The 13,351-nt window shown below is 40.3% G+C and overlaps 1 long non-coding RNA gene across 7 annotated transcripts in view; it reads right to left on the bottom strand.

Annotated features, from left to right (window-relative positions):
- Positions 1 to 13,351, bottom strand: part of LOC104911065 — a 279,979-nt gene that overhangs the window by 72,616 nt on the left and 194,012 nt on the right. For 2 of the 7 annotated variants that reach the window (XR_004159868.1, XR_002115074.2), the window contains one exon: positions 7,968 to 8,152. The exons of the other annotated variants lie outside the window; for them this stretch is intronic. This is a non-coding gene — a long non-coding RNA (uncharacterized LOC104911065). The remainder of the gene's footprint in view (positions 1 to 7,967; positions 8,153 to 13,351) is intronic. 7 annotated transcript variants of the gene reach the window in all.

The following is a 13,351-nucleotide window of genomic DNA, read 5'->3' as shown; positions in this document are numbered from 1 at the left end:
TGGAACAGGCTGCCCAGGGAGACTGTGGAGTCTCCTTCTCTGGAGATATTCAAGTCTCGCCTGGACGCCTACCTGTGCGACCTGGTGTAGGGAACCTGCTTTGGCAGGGGGGTTGGTCTCAACGATCTCTAGAGGTCCCTTCCAACCCCTACAATTCTGTGATTCTGCGATTCTGTGAGGTGAGGCCCAAGTATGACTCCATCATGGATTGCCAGAACCTCAGACTAAACCCACCTGGAGCTTTGAACAAGACCAAAACTCTCCAAAATTCTTGGATGCATCAAATTCTCCACTGATCAAAATAATTAGCATTTGCAGTACTCCTCCCTCCTCACCAGTTCTGCAATCCCCACAAACAATCAAGTTAGTTAGCCTTAATTGTACTTTGTAGATGTGTTCCCAATTCCATCTAGCCTTGCTAAATAAAGTTTTTACTTTCCAATACTCACTAGGATTGATGAAATTAAAGCTAAAATTACACATAATAAAATGTACAAAAATGTAACAATTGCTGCAGTCACCTCCTTGACTGATCGATTTGATTTTATTGGTTTCCTCTGTTCTTTACTCTGGGTAGTCAGTGATTTTTGCAATCCAACAACACCTTTTGCTTTGGTTTTGAGTCCCACGGCTTCTTAAGAGCAGCCTCCTCCCTCCCATTCTATTGCTAGCAGGGTATTTCCAAAATCAACCACTGGATCTGTGCTGGTCTCTCCTGGGCAAGGCAGGACTGAGCACACAGAAAGCTCTCTCAAAGGATCCCCGTCTTTTGTGCAGTCTTTCTAAGTCTAAACCAGAGATGAAGAAAAGAAAGCAAACATGACCCTTGCAATTGAGAACCTTTACTGGTACAAGCAGTACTATTAAAGTTGAATGGGAACACACATCAGAATAATTAAAGTAAGCATGAGTAGGCTTTGATTGCAGGAACTCTGGGTGACCACATTTCACTTTCCCTGTCATTGACTAAGATAGAATTTCCTCCTTCTCATCAAATGGCAGCTCTTTTATTTATGGATTATGTCTATGTTTTGTGAGGAGGTAAAGTTACTGATAAAGTTTTCCTGAGAAAACATGCTGCATTTTGTTTCAGCTTCACAGATGATTGCAGTTGATCACATCTGTTTTCCAGCAGACATCAGTGTATCCAATTAGAAAGATGACAGAATATTTCAGAGGTCTTAGGATCATTTGGTCAGTCAAAAGATTTGGGCTTTGAATAAAGAGCGAGAAGGCAAATATGGTTTGTGCTATTTATCATGACAACCCTGCATGGTAAAATAATCTTTTAAAACTAGTTACAAAGAGGTAATCCTTAGCTTTAAATGGGTGAAAAGCTGGAGAATATTTATTTGTTATTATCTTACAAATCACAATGACTCAGTCAGGTTTAGTCCTGGCTGTATCCATTGATCTGATGGGAAATTATTGGGACTTCATGGTCAGAAACAATTTCAAAAAGGAAAAATAATTAAACTCTGCTTTTCCTTAAAGAAAATATAAAATCTCTTGTTAACAGCTTCCACTATGTTGCTGCTAATGACAGCAAGGAAAACAAAATTCCTACAGAAATACAGAGGACAAGATATCAAATAAATTATCAATTTTTAGTTCAAAATCTGAAAATATCTTTGAAATGTCTCTGTTTTTCACACAATTAATTTCTTGATTTTCCACTAGTGTTTATGTTTATAGTGTCTTCCTGGTTATCTATAAATAACTTTACAAGATCTGACAGTTGCAACCATAGTTACAGACATATGGACTCAGTCAGTTGTGATTTTCTAGTTATTAGTTTTATGTGTTTTTGAAAAGATAAAAAAAAAACAAACCCAAAAGCAAGAGAGAGCAATTGAGAATTAAGGACCAAAAAAAAAAAAAAGAAACAAGCAAACAAACAAACAAGCAAACACAGAGGATACACTGGTAAAAAAAATACATGTTGAGGAAAGCTAAGAGAATAGGCTTTTGAGCTAAGTGCTGCTTGTGAAAAGGCCTTTGAACATCAAATAAATATTCTTTGTTGCTTGATGTGTGCAAGCAAACAAAGCTTTGCATATCTGTGTAAACAAATGGAACTATATGAAAAAATCCTTTTCACCAAAAAAAAATAATAATTCTATAGCTAATCAGTCACTTATAAAGATGAAAGAGTTAGTCAATACTCAGTTTTCATAGAATCATAGAATCATTTGAGCTGGAAGGGACACTTAAAGGCCATCCAGTCCAACTCCCCTGCAATGAACAGGGACACCTACCCTAGATCAGGGTGCTTAGAGTCCAGCCAGCCTGACCTTGGTGTCTCCAAGGATGGGGCATCCACCACTGTGGGCAACCTGTCCCAGTGCCTCACCGCCCTTATTGTAAAAAACTTCTTTCTTATATCCAATCTTCATCTCCCCTTTTTCAGTTTGAAATCATTTCCCCTTGTCCTATCGCAAGAGACCTTTGCATGTCTTTCAGATGAAACTTTGAAAACTCAGAAACACTCTCTTGAGTGTCATGTTAGTGACGTTAGAGACATTCAGCATTAGACACTCCATGTAAACACTTCAAAGGAACTAGCATCCTCTCCCAGACTTTAAAACCCTCTGGACTTTGAAACTTTCCTTGTGGTTCATACTCCAGCAGCACCCCAGCATTTCAGCTAAGATGGAACCCCTTGAACTGACCACTTGGCCAGCCACGCTCTGACAAAACAGAAATGCCTGCTTTCTTAGATAGATAATTGCTGGAATTAATCACAGGTATGCTTTGACTAAGCACTGTGTTGGAGCACTTCTCTCACAGAAACTGAGCCCGTGCTCTGGTACTGCCAGCCCAAAGCCCTAAGGAGCAAAGGTGTTGTGCTGGCAAGGTGCTGAGCCGCAGCTCTCCTTCCAGGGGGTCTCAGCCTTCCACTGGGGGTGTTAAACTCCTCAGGACAAAAGGGGTTCTGCAAGACCTTGTTATATGTGAAACATAAATAGGTGTATTGGAGCCTTTCATGCAGTCTATTTTACTTGTGCAAGTATGTTTTTTGTTAAACACATAAAACACAGAGTGGGTTTTAATGGTTGATCAGATCCTGTTAAAGCAAATTGCATGTTTAAATACAAAGGATGAAAGGGCCTCTATTATTCTACAAATTTCTAGCAGCACTGCACCTTAAAAGGAATTTTATAGCAAATTTGTAGATTTGCAACCAGCTCATGAACCAGAGGGCATAAAAAGGACATGTGTTCCAAGAGCAAATGCATTCCATATTTCAGAAATAATAAGTTCTTGCTTGAACCCAGATCCCAACAACGCAGGGAAGCATGCTCTGCTATCTTCAGCAGATCATTATTTCATTGAGGCTGTTAACCTGGTCAATGTTATAGACAATCAAGACATGACTAAAAAGCCCCTGCTTTTTAGAAGAGAGCCTCAGTACCTTACTGTTAATTGCAAGTCATACAAACATTCAAGACTAAAGATAAATGCAAACTGAAACACTCAGCCTACTGACCAGGCTATTCAGAGGTGAAAAAAATGGAAAGAGCCTAATAGCAAAATCTATCAATAAGATTTTTGAAGGAAGAACCGTATCTGTAGCTGATGATGCCTTCGAGCACACAAACATCCTGTTTATACAAGCGAATCTTGACACAGTCAGGAAAAAAATTTTCATGCAGTCCCATAATTAGTTTCTCGCTATTAAATACAGATTATGAGATTAGAAGGTGCAAAACATATACTTCACATAACCTTCAACTAGGGGAATGCTTGAACCTCTGAAATTGCAAAAATGCTGTCTTTGAACTAGTGAATTATCATGCACACTGCAGCCTAAAGATGTTAGGAAAGAGATACCAATAAACCAGAAATAAGAGCAGGCAAATATGGAAAAAAGAGGGAAAATGTAGAAAGTGAAGGCTCCTGCAGATCAGTGTTCCTAAAGCTAACAGTTAGGATTTAAGGTGTTATTGCTGCCAGCTATCTGCTGTGGTTCCGTGCTAGAGGCTATCACCATGAAACTCTTCATCAAGTCTCTTTACCTGCCATTAATACTGCTGGAAAACAAGCTAGAGTAATAGGGGATCCAACACAGGCTTGCTCCTTGTGCCTTTCCACATGCATGAGTAACCGCTTCTGCTGCCCCAGTGAGAATCAGCAGAAGTTGTCAGCTGGAGCCTTGAACGCTTGGCTAGGGCAAGGGCAGACAGAGGGAGAGTACGTGATGATTTGCTGTCTTTGATGAGGTAACTGAAGTCTTTGGATTTTTCAGTGCAGAATGGAAAATCTTGCTTCTCTACTATACAGGAACATTTTACTTAGCTGTAGTCATCACTTCTGATTTCTGGCTATAGCTTTGTTTCATATTAACAGTTTACTCATATGTGCTGGAAGTTCTTGGTCCCCAGAAGAGAATTAGGGGGACCATGCAAATTAGGGGGAAAAAACATCAGAAAGAAGTAAAACAAAATGTTGATTTTTAAAGTGCAAAATATTGTTCTTCTATGAGAAAAGTTACACTGGATTGAAACTGCTGAATCAGTGAAAGTCATCAACATCTTGATCAACACCTGAGCTACACATAATAAGTCATAAAATACATTCTGCAAATTCAAGGGGCAGCAAATGATGCAGAGTAGTATAATGGATTGTCTGCCTCACCTCAGTTCTTGGTAAGCCTCCAAATCTTAAAGTAACTCTTCTCTGTTCTCATTTATGTAAATTCATACATGTAATCATCTCATCTCTGAAGCACTTGAGCTCTTTCCAATAGCACACCAAGCTGTAATGCACTAACACCTCCACACCTTTTCCTGCGCTGAACATGAAATGTAAAAGGAACAGGCCTTGATGGGCAAGTCGAGCAGACTCAGGCGTGCTCTGTGGCAGGCAGCACACCCTAGAGAACTTTATCTCTGAATTCTGCCCTTCAAAACATTGTCTCTTGCATAGATCTGCTTTATCTGCTTAGAAAAATCTTGCCGTGCCAGAAGAGTAAAGCGACTGAGTTGTTTTTTCTTTCTTTTTTTTTTCTGTGTAGGGGCACTGGAGTGGCTTTGCTGAGAGCTGAGGGAATGGCCTGTAGGTTCATTTCTCTTCATCCACCTGCAGAAACCCATAAAGCTTTACTTTCATATCTAGATGGTACTTTTTGAATCAAGTTGTGGGAGAAAAGTCTTCCAAAAATATATCATGATCCCAAATGACTTGAATAAAATAAGTCAAAATGTTGGCTGCAAGCTTTAAATGAATCAAAGATGAACTCTGCACGACCAGTCAAAAATCAGAGAAAACATTCCAGTTCATTCTTTCCCAGTTTCCCATTGTATCCAAGTTTCGGTTAGAGTGACAAGTAGGAAAATTCCATTTTCGAGCTAGAGAGAGCTGCTGGGCTCAAAACCAGTGTGTGTCACTAAGCACCTTTTAAAATTCATGTCTCCAGAATCCCACCACCAGTGGTAACCTTGATTTTCAACATACTGAAAGTGCAGATAAAGTCTGGATTGCTTTTCTTGCTCAAAAAGCGTTCAGATACATCTGCTGTAGAAAATTTCATGTTTTCAGTGGCTTAAATACTCACTGTAAGAAAAAAATCATCTCACATTTGGAAGCTAGACGGCTTGCATCTTTTTCTATTCCTTCCTGCCATCTGCAAGATCTCATATGGGGTAAAAACGGGAAATTACTTGATCAAATCTTCAGCTTTCTTCAGTTTTCTTTAAATAACGTCCTCAGCTTTCTGCCTCATGATTTACATAATAAGGAGACTGTGCTGTTTTATTACATCAGTTTCATTTCTTCAGGGAAAAAGGCTCCAGATGTATTTGACTAAGTCATTAGTGCAAACATCCCATTTTTGTAACATCATTCCCTAGATCAACTGTAAAGACACGCTGTTGATTTTGGCTACAGGCTTAGGAGTGGACAGACTTTGCCACTTGATCTAAGCAGCTGCCTCCTCATTACTCCCTCCAATGTCATTGTCATGGAGAGAAGTACAAACCCCAGTGGATCCACAACATGAGCACCAATTTATAAAACCTGGCAGATGACTCATCTGATAAAAATCACCATTGTAAGGCTATTCAAGGAGTAGATTTAGCACTCCTCTGAGAGATTACTTCCTTTTGTCAGGGTGTTTTCCTTCTGTCATATGGGAATTAAATTAAATACAAAGTGCTGGATCCTGACACCTCAGCTCTGGCCAGTAGGTCTATTAGAAACTCTGGCCATGCATGTAGACAATTGATTACTCAAGGAAAGGATAACAAAAGCCCTTCCTGTTGGAAGTAAATACAACATGGAAATGTAAAAAGTGAATATATGAATGCAAGTTTTATAAGCAAAAACGTTATTAATTTTACCACAGTATTTGTTGTTTTCTCCAACTGATAGCAAAATCTTGACTACACTGAATTATTACTCACTACCAAAAAGCAGGAGCAAGGTTTTTAAATTACAGGTAAAACATTACTGCGATTCACTTTTGTGCCCTCACACTGATCATTAGAAATGGGGGATTTTAGTTCAAATACGTAATTTTAAATTGCTAGCAAAATGTTCCAAATTATACAATAACACAAGCAGCAGAAATGTTTAAAAGAATACTCTGAAATATCTGAGCTGCTGCAAATGTCTTGGAAAGCAGATGAATATACATGGTTAAGCAGATGAACGGCTTCTAAAAGAAAATATCTGATTTTTGAATTGATGACTTAAGAATGAGTGAGTAGTTCTTGTGAAGGTAGATAGGTTTGTACTACACTTGTGCCACAGCTTCTATTTGCTTTCTAGATGCAACTGTAAGGCAGATTTTTTTTTTTTTTTTGAATGTCTGGAGTTTCAAATTGGATGTGTACTGTCACGTTTCCATACAATAAACATTATGTGTTTTTCCTTTGGGAACTCAGTAAAGATGCCTAAAATTGCATCAAGATAAATAAACATAACAATGAACGATGATAGCAATGGGCAAGCAAAAGATATATTATTTTAATAATTGACTGCTGTGGAATTATATCCCACTACATGGAGGAAAATTACTTATTTACATCTACTGGATTAATCATAACTGTTGAGATCCTTGTTGCTGTGCAGGAGATGTGGTACTTGCACTTAATTGCATCATTTGAAAGCCTTAAAAGAAGGTATTCTAATGATTAAATCAATGTAAACCAGGTTTCAGAGCCAAAATAATCAAATGTCTGACCAAGGCAAATGTTCTCAATAAACGGAGCTTGCCAAACACAAGTGCTAATTAACACCTGATTCTAATTTGGTGATTGTGAAAGTGTGGCAATGGAGCCCAACGATTTTGCAAGTGGAAATAACATTGCTTTCCTCCATTTGGTTTATCGCACGAGTTACCTTCATGGCCAAAATTCTTCCTTTTGATCTGCTCTGGAAACAATCCATCAACATTGCAACAGCTATATTCAGGTTGTACAATACTTCTCTGTCTAAGAATATGTACCATTCCTTGGTGTTTTCCCAACTGTAATGCTTCTGAATGAATTTTTCTCTGCCTTGATGTTGGTCTTAATTGAAGATTTTCAAAACATTTGAGTTTAAAATGTTACACTGACTGCAAACGTCAAGTTAAAATCATCACAATTTCCTTTCATATTTCCTGCTATGATTGTTTCTTATTTTAGAGGGAGGAAGAAAAAACACTTTCTCCCTCTCTCAGCTGAAAAGACCTCCTACAACAAAGCCTGTCAAATTTTCATTCAGTAAGACACAACAAAATCAGAAATTTTAGTATCTGAGTAATTTTTGAAGTCATTGGGCACGTGATTCATTGCTTGAATAAGAAAGTTTTTTGCCTTGCATTGCAGAGTTCTTTGCCTTTACATAATGGGTGAAGACACAGGGCAGACTCAACCAAACAACTGACACTAGGTGGTATATTTGCTGACATATCAGTCACCAACGAAACGTGCAAAAAGACCATATTTTTCAAACAGAAGAAGACTGGAAGGACTACTCACTTCCTGAAGCAGGTAATAAATAAGTGTGTCCAGAGCCAATAGTGAGTCTCTTGTCCGGACACCTGGAACAATTCAGACCTTGGAATCACTAACCTAGTACCATCTCTCAGAATAATTTTCCCCACAATCAACGATAATCTCACAACGTTTTCCACAAATGAATGATTCCGTAGCACTATCTTATCCTGAAACAAAAGTGCAGAACAAAACAAAGTTAGTGTTAACTTAGGTCTAAATGTTGTAACGCTTCTCACTTAGGACATCACTAAAACAACACACGCTTGATTTTCATGCGTAATGTATATAAATAATTACCAAGGCATCCAATTCATGACACGACTTCAAAACCAGGCGTAGATAAATTTAACTTCTTGATGACTGCCAGTATATTTGTTTACAAAATCCACACCATAGCTATTTGATCTATACAATAGTTAGGTTCTACCATACACCGACTTTTAAAGTATTTCACTCAATCTCTCATTAAAAAAAAAAAAAAAGATAAAAAGAAAGTCAAATTTGTAAGTGCAGCAAGGTCTGCAGAAACATTTACAAAGGCTCATTGGTATTTTATTACCTCTTGCAGTGCAAATATATTTGACTGTGTTTAAAGCAACTGCAGTTTGTTCTTAATAAGAGTGAATTTGAACTATAAATGGCATCCCCTCTTTGGAAACAATGCTTCCTTTATCTACTTGTGTTCAAAAGCACCTACCAGGGAAACCCGACTTATCTGTTTCATCTTAAAACTGGAGCTGCCTGTCAAGCTTTGACAATCTTCAGATTCTTTTGGAAATAGGAAGCAACCCATTGTGTTCAAATTTGCTCTTAGTGACAGCTGATCCCACAGGAGCATCTAGTTAGAAAATAATTGATAGCACTTGAAACAGAAAAGATTGCAAATCAGGTATGACAAGTTTGCATTCAATGGCAGTCCTAAAACTAATTGTCCAGTTAAGGAATCAGCTTCAGAAAGAGGAAAAACTTAAGAGGAAGGAAATGAGAAGTTTGTTTATTGCACATACACTTTCATTCTGACAATATTTTCCTTTTAAAAGGCAGGTCTGGAATAAGCAGTACATTAAAGGGATGGGCCCAAAGCAAAACCTCTAAACCAAATACTCTGAACTTTATGACTCAAGCCCATCTGTAGTTTGTTATAAACAAGTCATAAGGCATAAATGAAAAAATCTGGATGCGGAAGGATAGAGGCTCGATACTGCTACTATTGAAGTTAACAGAAAATCTCTTGCTGACTACAGAGGACTTTGGAGGAGGCATTAAAATTCCTAAGTAATACTGGCAAAGCTTCAATCGTGTGCGTGTGTGTGTGTGTGGTGCTTGTGCATATACACACACAGAAACACATACACAACCCAATACTAAGAATTCTAACCCTGATTCTTCTATCAGACCGTACCACCGGATGTCAAAAATGAAGATAACATGGGAGGAAGTTTATTTTGATGAGGAAATCCCTAAATGCTGTTGAAAATATGCTTGGAATGGTTAATTAGTATGTAGGGGCTTTGGAGGAAATGATATCTTGCAGCTTGACCATCATCTTTTTGCCAGGTTTCCCTCTGATTTATCTCTTATCTCCAGGAAACTGTCTCACAGCTTCTGAATCTGCTGTTAGCTAAAAAGAGAAAAAGGACAATGACTCATTGTTGGGCAACAGGACAAGTTCTGTTTGGATTCTGAATTTCCACATTAATGCTAGTTAATGTCCTAGCTAATGTACTTCAGATCATCCAGGAGATATCCAGGGTGGGCTCTGAAACTAACCAAAAGTGAAAGTTCCTTCACAGAAATAACAGAGAGTAAATTAAAAGAAGGTATAATACCCAAGGGATGAAAATATTGAGTAATACAAAATCTATCTGCTGTGTTTTCTATGACTAAGGCATCAAAAATGCCTTATTAATAAACGAAAGTATTGTAAACTGTTAAGTAGCTGGTGACAGGATGCAGCAACTGATACCCACCAGAGTTATTTCTGGCCAGGGAATACAAAGCACATCGATTGCTGCGGCTTGTACTTGAGGGGCTATTTTCATGCACTATCAAGCAAGGCGGGGTTCCTGACTCTGCAGCTTTTACTGAGGGCTGGCTGCAAAGATGTGGTTAGCTCCAGGGAGCATGCGAGGCTCTGCATCCAGCAGCCACAAACAGGAGCACGGCTGGGCAGCACCCGGCAAGCGTTTGAGAGTCCCCCGCTGCTGGGTCCAAGTTCAGCGCGGATGTAAATGCTGAGCTTAAGGAAGTGCTTGGGAGGGAAGAGAATGCATCGGATGATCACTGTGCCAGCACTAATGAGTACATCAATGAAAGGATTAAGAAAGGATGGAGACATGCTGAACCCATCCCCACTCCTACAACGCTCAGAGGTGTGGCTTGATTTGGATAAGAACTAAAAATTCAGCGGCTTCTCCAAATATTACATAAAAGGAAAGAATGACAATAACACGATCTAACTGTGTAAATATTTTTTCCAGTTTCACAGACCAAATCCCAAGCATGTCATGTGTCTTACATTTTTTATTCCCCCAGCTCTCTTTTCCCGGTGCTGAGCTAACATCTGAAATAAGAGTACACAATCAGTATGTTAATAATCAAGGAGTCTGCTCACTGCATTATACAGACATCAGAGGAATTTCTTCCACTGTCTGATGAATATCACAAACAGGCCTGTTTGTATTAACAGAGCCTTATGTAGCAAGTCCAAAAGTGACAAACCAAACAGTTTTAAGTGGTTGCATTCCAGCTCCAAATGTCCCGAGTATCAAACATCATTAGAAACCTGCATCCTGGCTGCATGTGAGGGAAACAAAGCCTGGTGGAGGCCTGCAGTCAGTTGGGCTAGACGCTCGGTGTCGAAGCAGATGACTATGACAAGGTTATTCAACTGCCAAAGTGTCATTGCAATTGGGACTGCAGCTGGAGAGCCAGAAATACTGTATCGGTTACCAAGAGGGAAAGCATTTATTCTTCAGAGCGACATTTCAGGAAGGGTTTACGTCTGAGTCATCATCTTTGACAGCGTGTGTGTCCATCAGCAAGCTGAGCAGCAGCGCTTCTGCAAAACTTTTCAGGGAGGTTTGAAGCTCTGAAGGTCTCTGTGGACATGACCGGCTGCCCTACAAAGTCAACAGAAAGGTTCCCTCTGGTGCCTGTGGGCTGGGAACCGGACCCTGGGTGGCATTTCTTGGGCTTAGAGGCAGTACAACTCCCAAGCATATGGCCAAACTGAACTGTCACCCGAAATCTAACATATAAGGCAAGCAGAACCAGCAGGCACTGCTCCTTCCCCATCCTCCTTGCAGCACGTAGGGGGCAACAGCAGGAAAGGAAAGATGAGGATCATATAAATGCTCTTAAGGATAGCGTTTTTTATTGAATATGTTGTGGCAGTTTCTGAGGGCTGCTCCTGTGACTCTCTTTACCTCGCTCCCCCTCCACCATCCCAGGCCCCTGGGGGACAGGTAGCCCACACAGAGCATGCCACGCAGGCTGTGCAGGCCACAGGGTCTGAGCATGCGTGGCAGAAGGACAACCACGAGCATCACAGGCTGCAAGGCTCATGTGCCTTGCCAGAAGGGAGGATGGCATCTGACAAAACTGGGAGAAGGAGTTTCATTCCCCAAAGCTTATTTCAACTAACTTGCTTGCGTTTCCAAAGGGGGCCTGGAAACTGTGAAGGAACAGACTTTCTCATGAGACTTCCTGTTGGTGCTGCATCCAGTAGGACCGGAAATATCACAAGAATAGCTTTTCTTGTGGTATTTTATTACTTCTGCTTCTGCTCCTGGACGGAACTGGGAAGTACAAGGGTGCATGGAAATGAAATATAGTGGTCAGAGAGCCTGCCAAACATTTGGAACGACAACAGCAAGAGAGGTCAGTAACTTAAGTCTCAAAAGTCTCAGGAACCGCTTTCGATCCACTCTTATTTTATTCAGACACATTTATGTGATGCTGCTTTTAAAACTCATTCACTCAAGGCTGGCATAACTCTGTATTCAAACATGGGGTGTCTGTGGGCTCAGCTGTGACTACCCTGCTAAGTTCCTATGGAGAAGTGGCTTCTGTTTCCTAAAATGTTTAACTGACATAATCCATCATCAGAACAGGGGCAAGAAGAAAAAACCACAAGCATCTCTGCTACATCTCCTAGTTGTACTCCCTGTATTTCATATTCTGGCAGCAAATTAGCCTGCACCACACGGACTACCTATTTCTTGTAACTGTCCTCCTGCTCAAAATTGCTTGACAAACGCTTTGTGCAGGCAAATTCTGTCCAGCGATTGTTTGTAAATATGAACCGCAAATATTTTTTCAGCAATCTCAGGCAGTGGCTGAGTGTCTGGTGGCAGCAGTGACGCAGCATGAAGGCAGCAGAGCAGCTGTGATCGGGTCCCCCAGCTCTGCTCGCCCTGAAGGCGAAGGGAGGCAGCTGGAGGAGATCCGCTACCTTGGAGCAGCCGGGAGGAAAGGGAAAGCCAACAACAGCTCCAGGCTGCCGAAAAGCTGTTCGGCGATTTACACCCTTGGCATCGCAATCAAAACTACCTAAACCACATGGGACCATCTCCATTTCCTGTTTGGTTGATGCAATCTTTGCATGTTATTCCTTTTTCTTCCTGAAGTGAACTCTCCTTCGCTGACAAACTAATTTTGTTCCATTATTAAATGAGAATTAGCTGCTAATCAACTATTTCTCTTTGCTTTCCTCAACAAGCTTCATTTGCAAGCAAACTGAATTAGAAGGGGTATGAGCACAGATGAAGAGAAATGCAACTTAAAAGCTGAGATGAGATTCCCTGAGTTCATTGCCTTATTATCTGACTCTCGTACTAAGTGCACTCTGCTCAATTTAGATTACAAAGTGGAGTTTTGCTTCAGATGTCATATGGAATAATCACAAGTGCTTTCAAGTCCTCCTTTTTTTTTTTTTTTTTTGTCAAGGGACATAGGCTACTTGCTTCATGCCTCTGCACTCTTCAGATGGCGTGGCCACCACTCCCAGCACAGAGTTCTCTCCCTACTTCATTCTGAAGCCAGACTCATGGTCTTTCCTTCCCAACTCCCCACGCTCAGTGGCACTGCACAGGCAGTCAGCTCACCAGCCTGCTTGTCTCTATTTTCTACCCTTCCTACAAGTTGATCCTGGCACAACATCCCATAGTTTTGCATTCTTTCTCAGCCAAGGAGATGCATTAAATCCAATTACCTGCCAGTACAGGGAAAGTCAAAAAAGGAAGGCAAGGTCAGGTATATCCTAGCATTGTAGAAGGATGAGCAAAAGGAACTGCTAGATGCCAGGCTGGAGCCAAGCTTCTAACACAAATGTTAAGGTCTATGTCTTATTTGAAAAAAATAAA

Source organism: Meleagris gallopavo, chromosome 5 (assembly GCF_000146605.3).
Source record: "Meleagris gallopavo isolate NT-WF06-2002-E0010 breed Aviagen turkey brand Nicholas breeding stock chromosome 5, Turkey_5.1, whole genome shotgun sequence".
NCBI lineage: Eukaryota > Metazoa > Chordata > Aves > Galliformes > Phasianidae > Meleagris > Meleagris gallopavo.
This window is presented reverse-complemented; position numbering and strand designations above follow the sequence as displayed.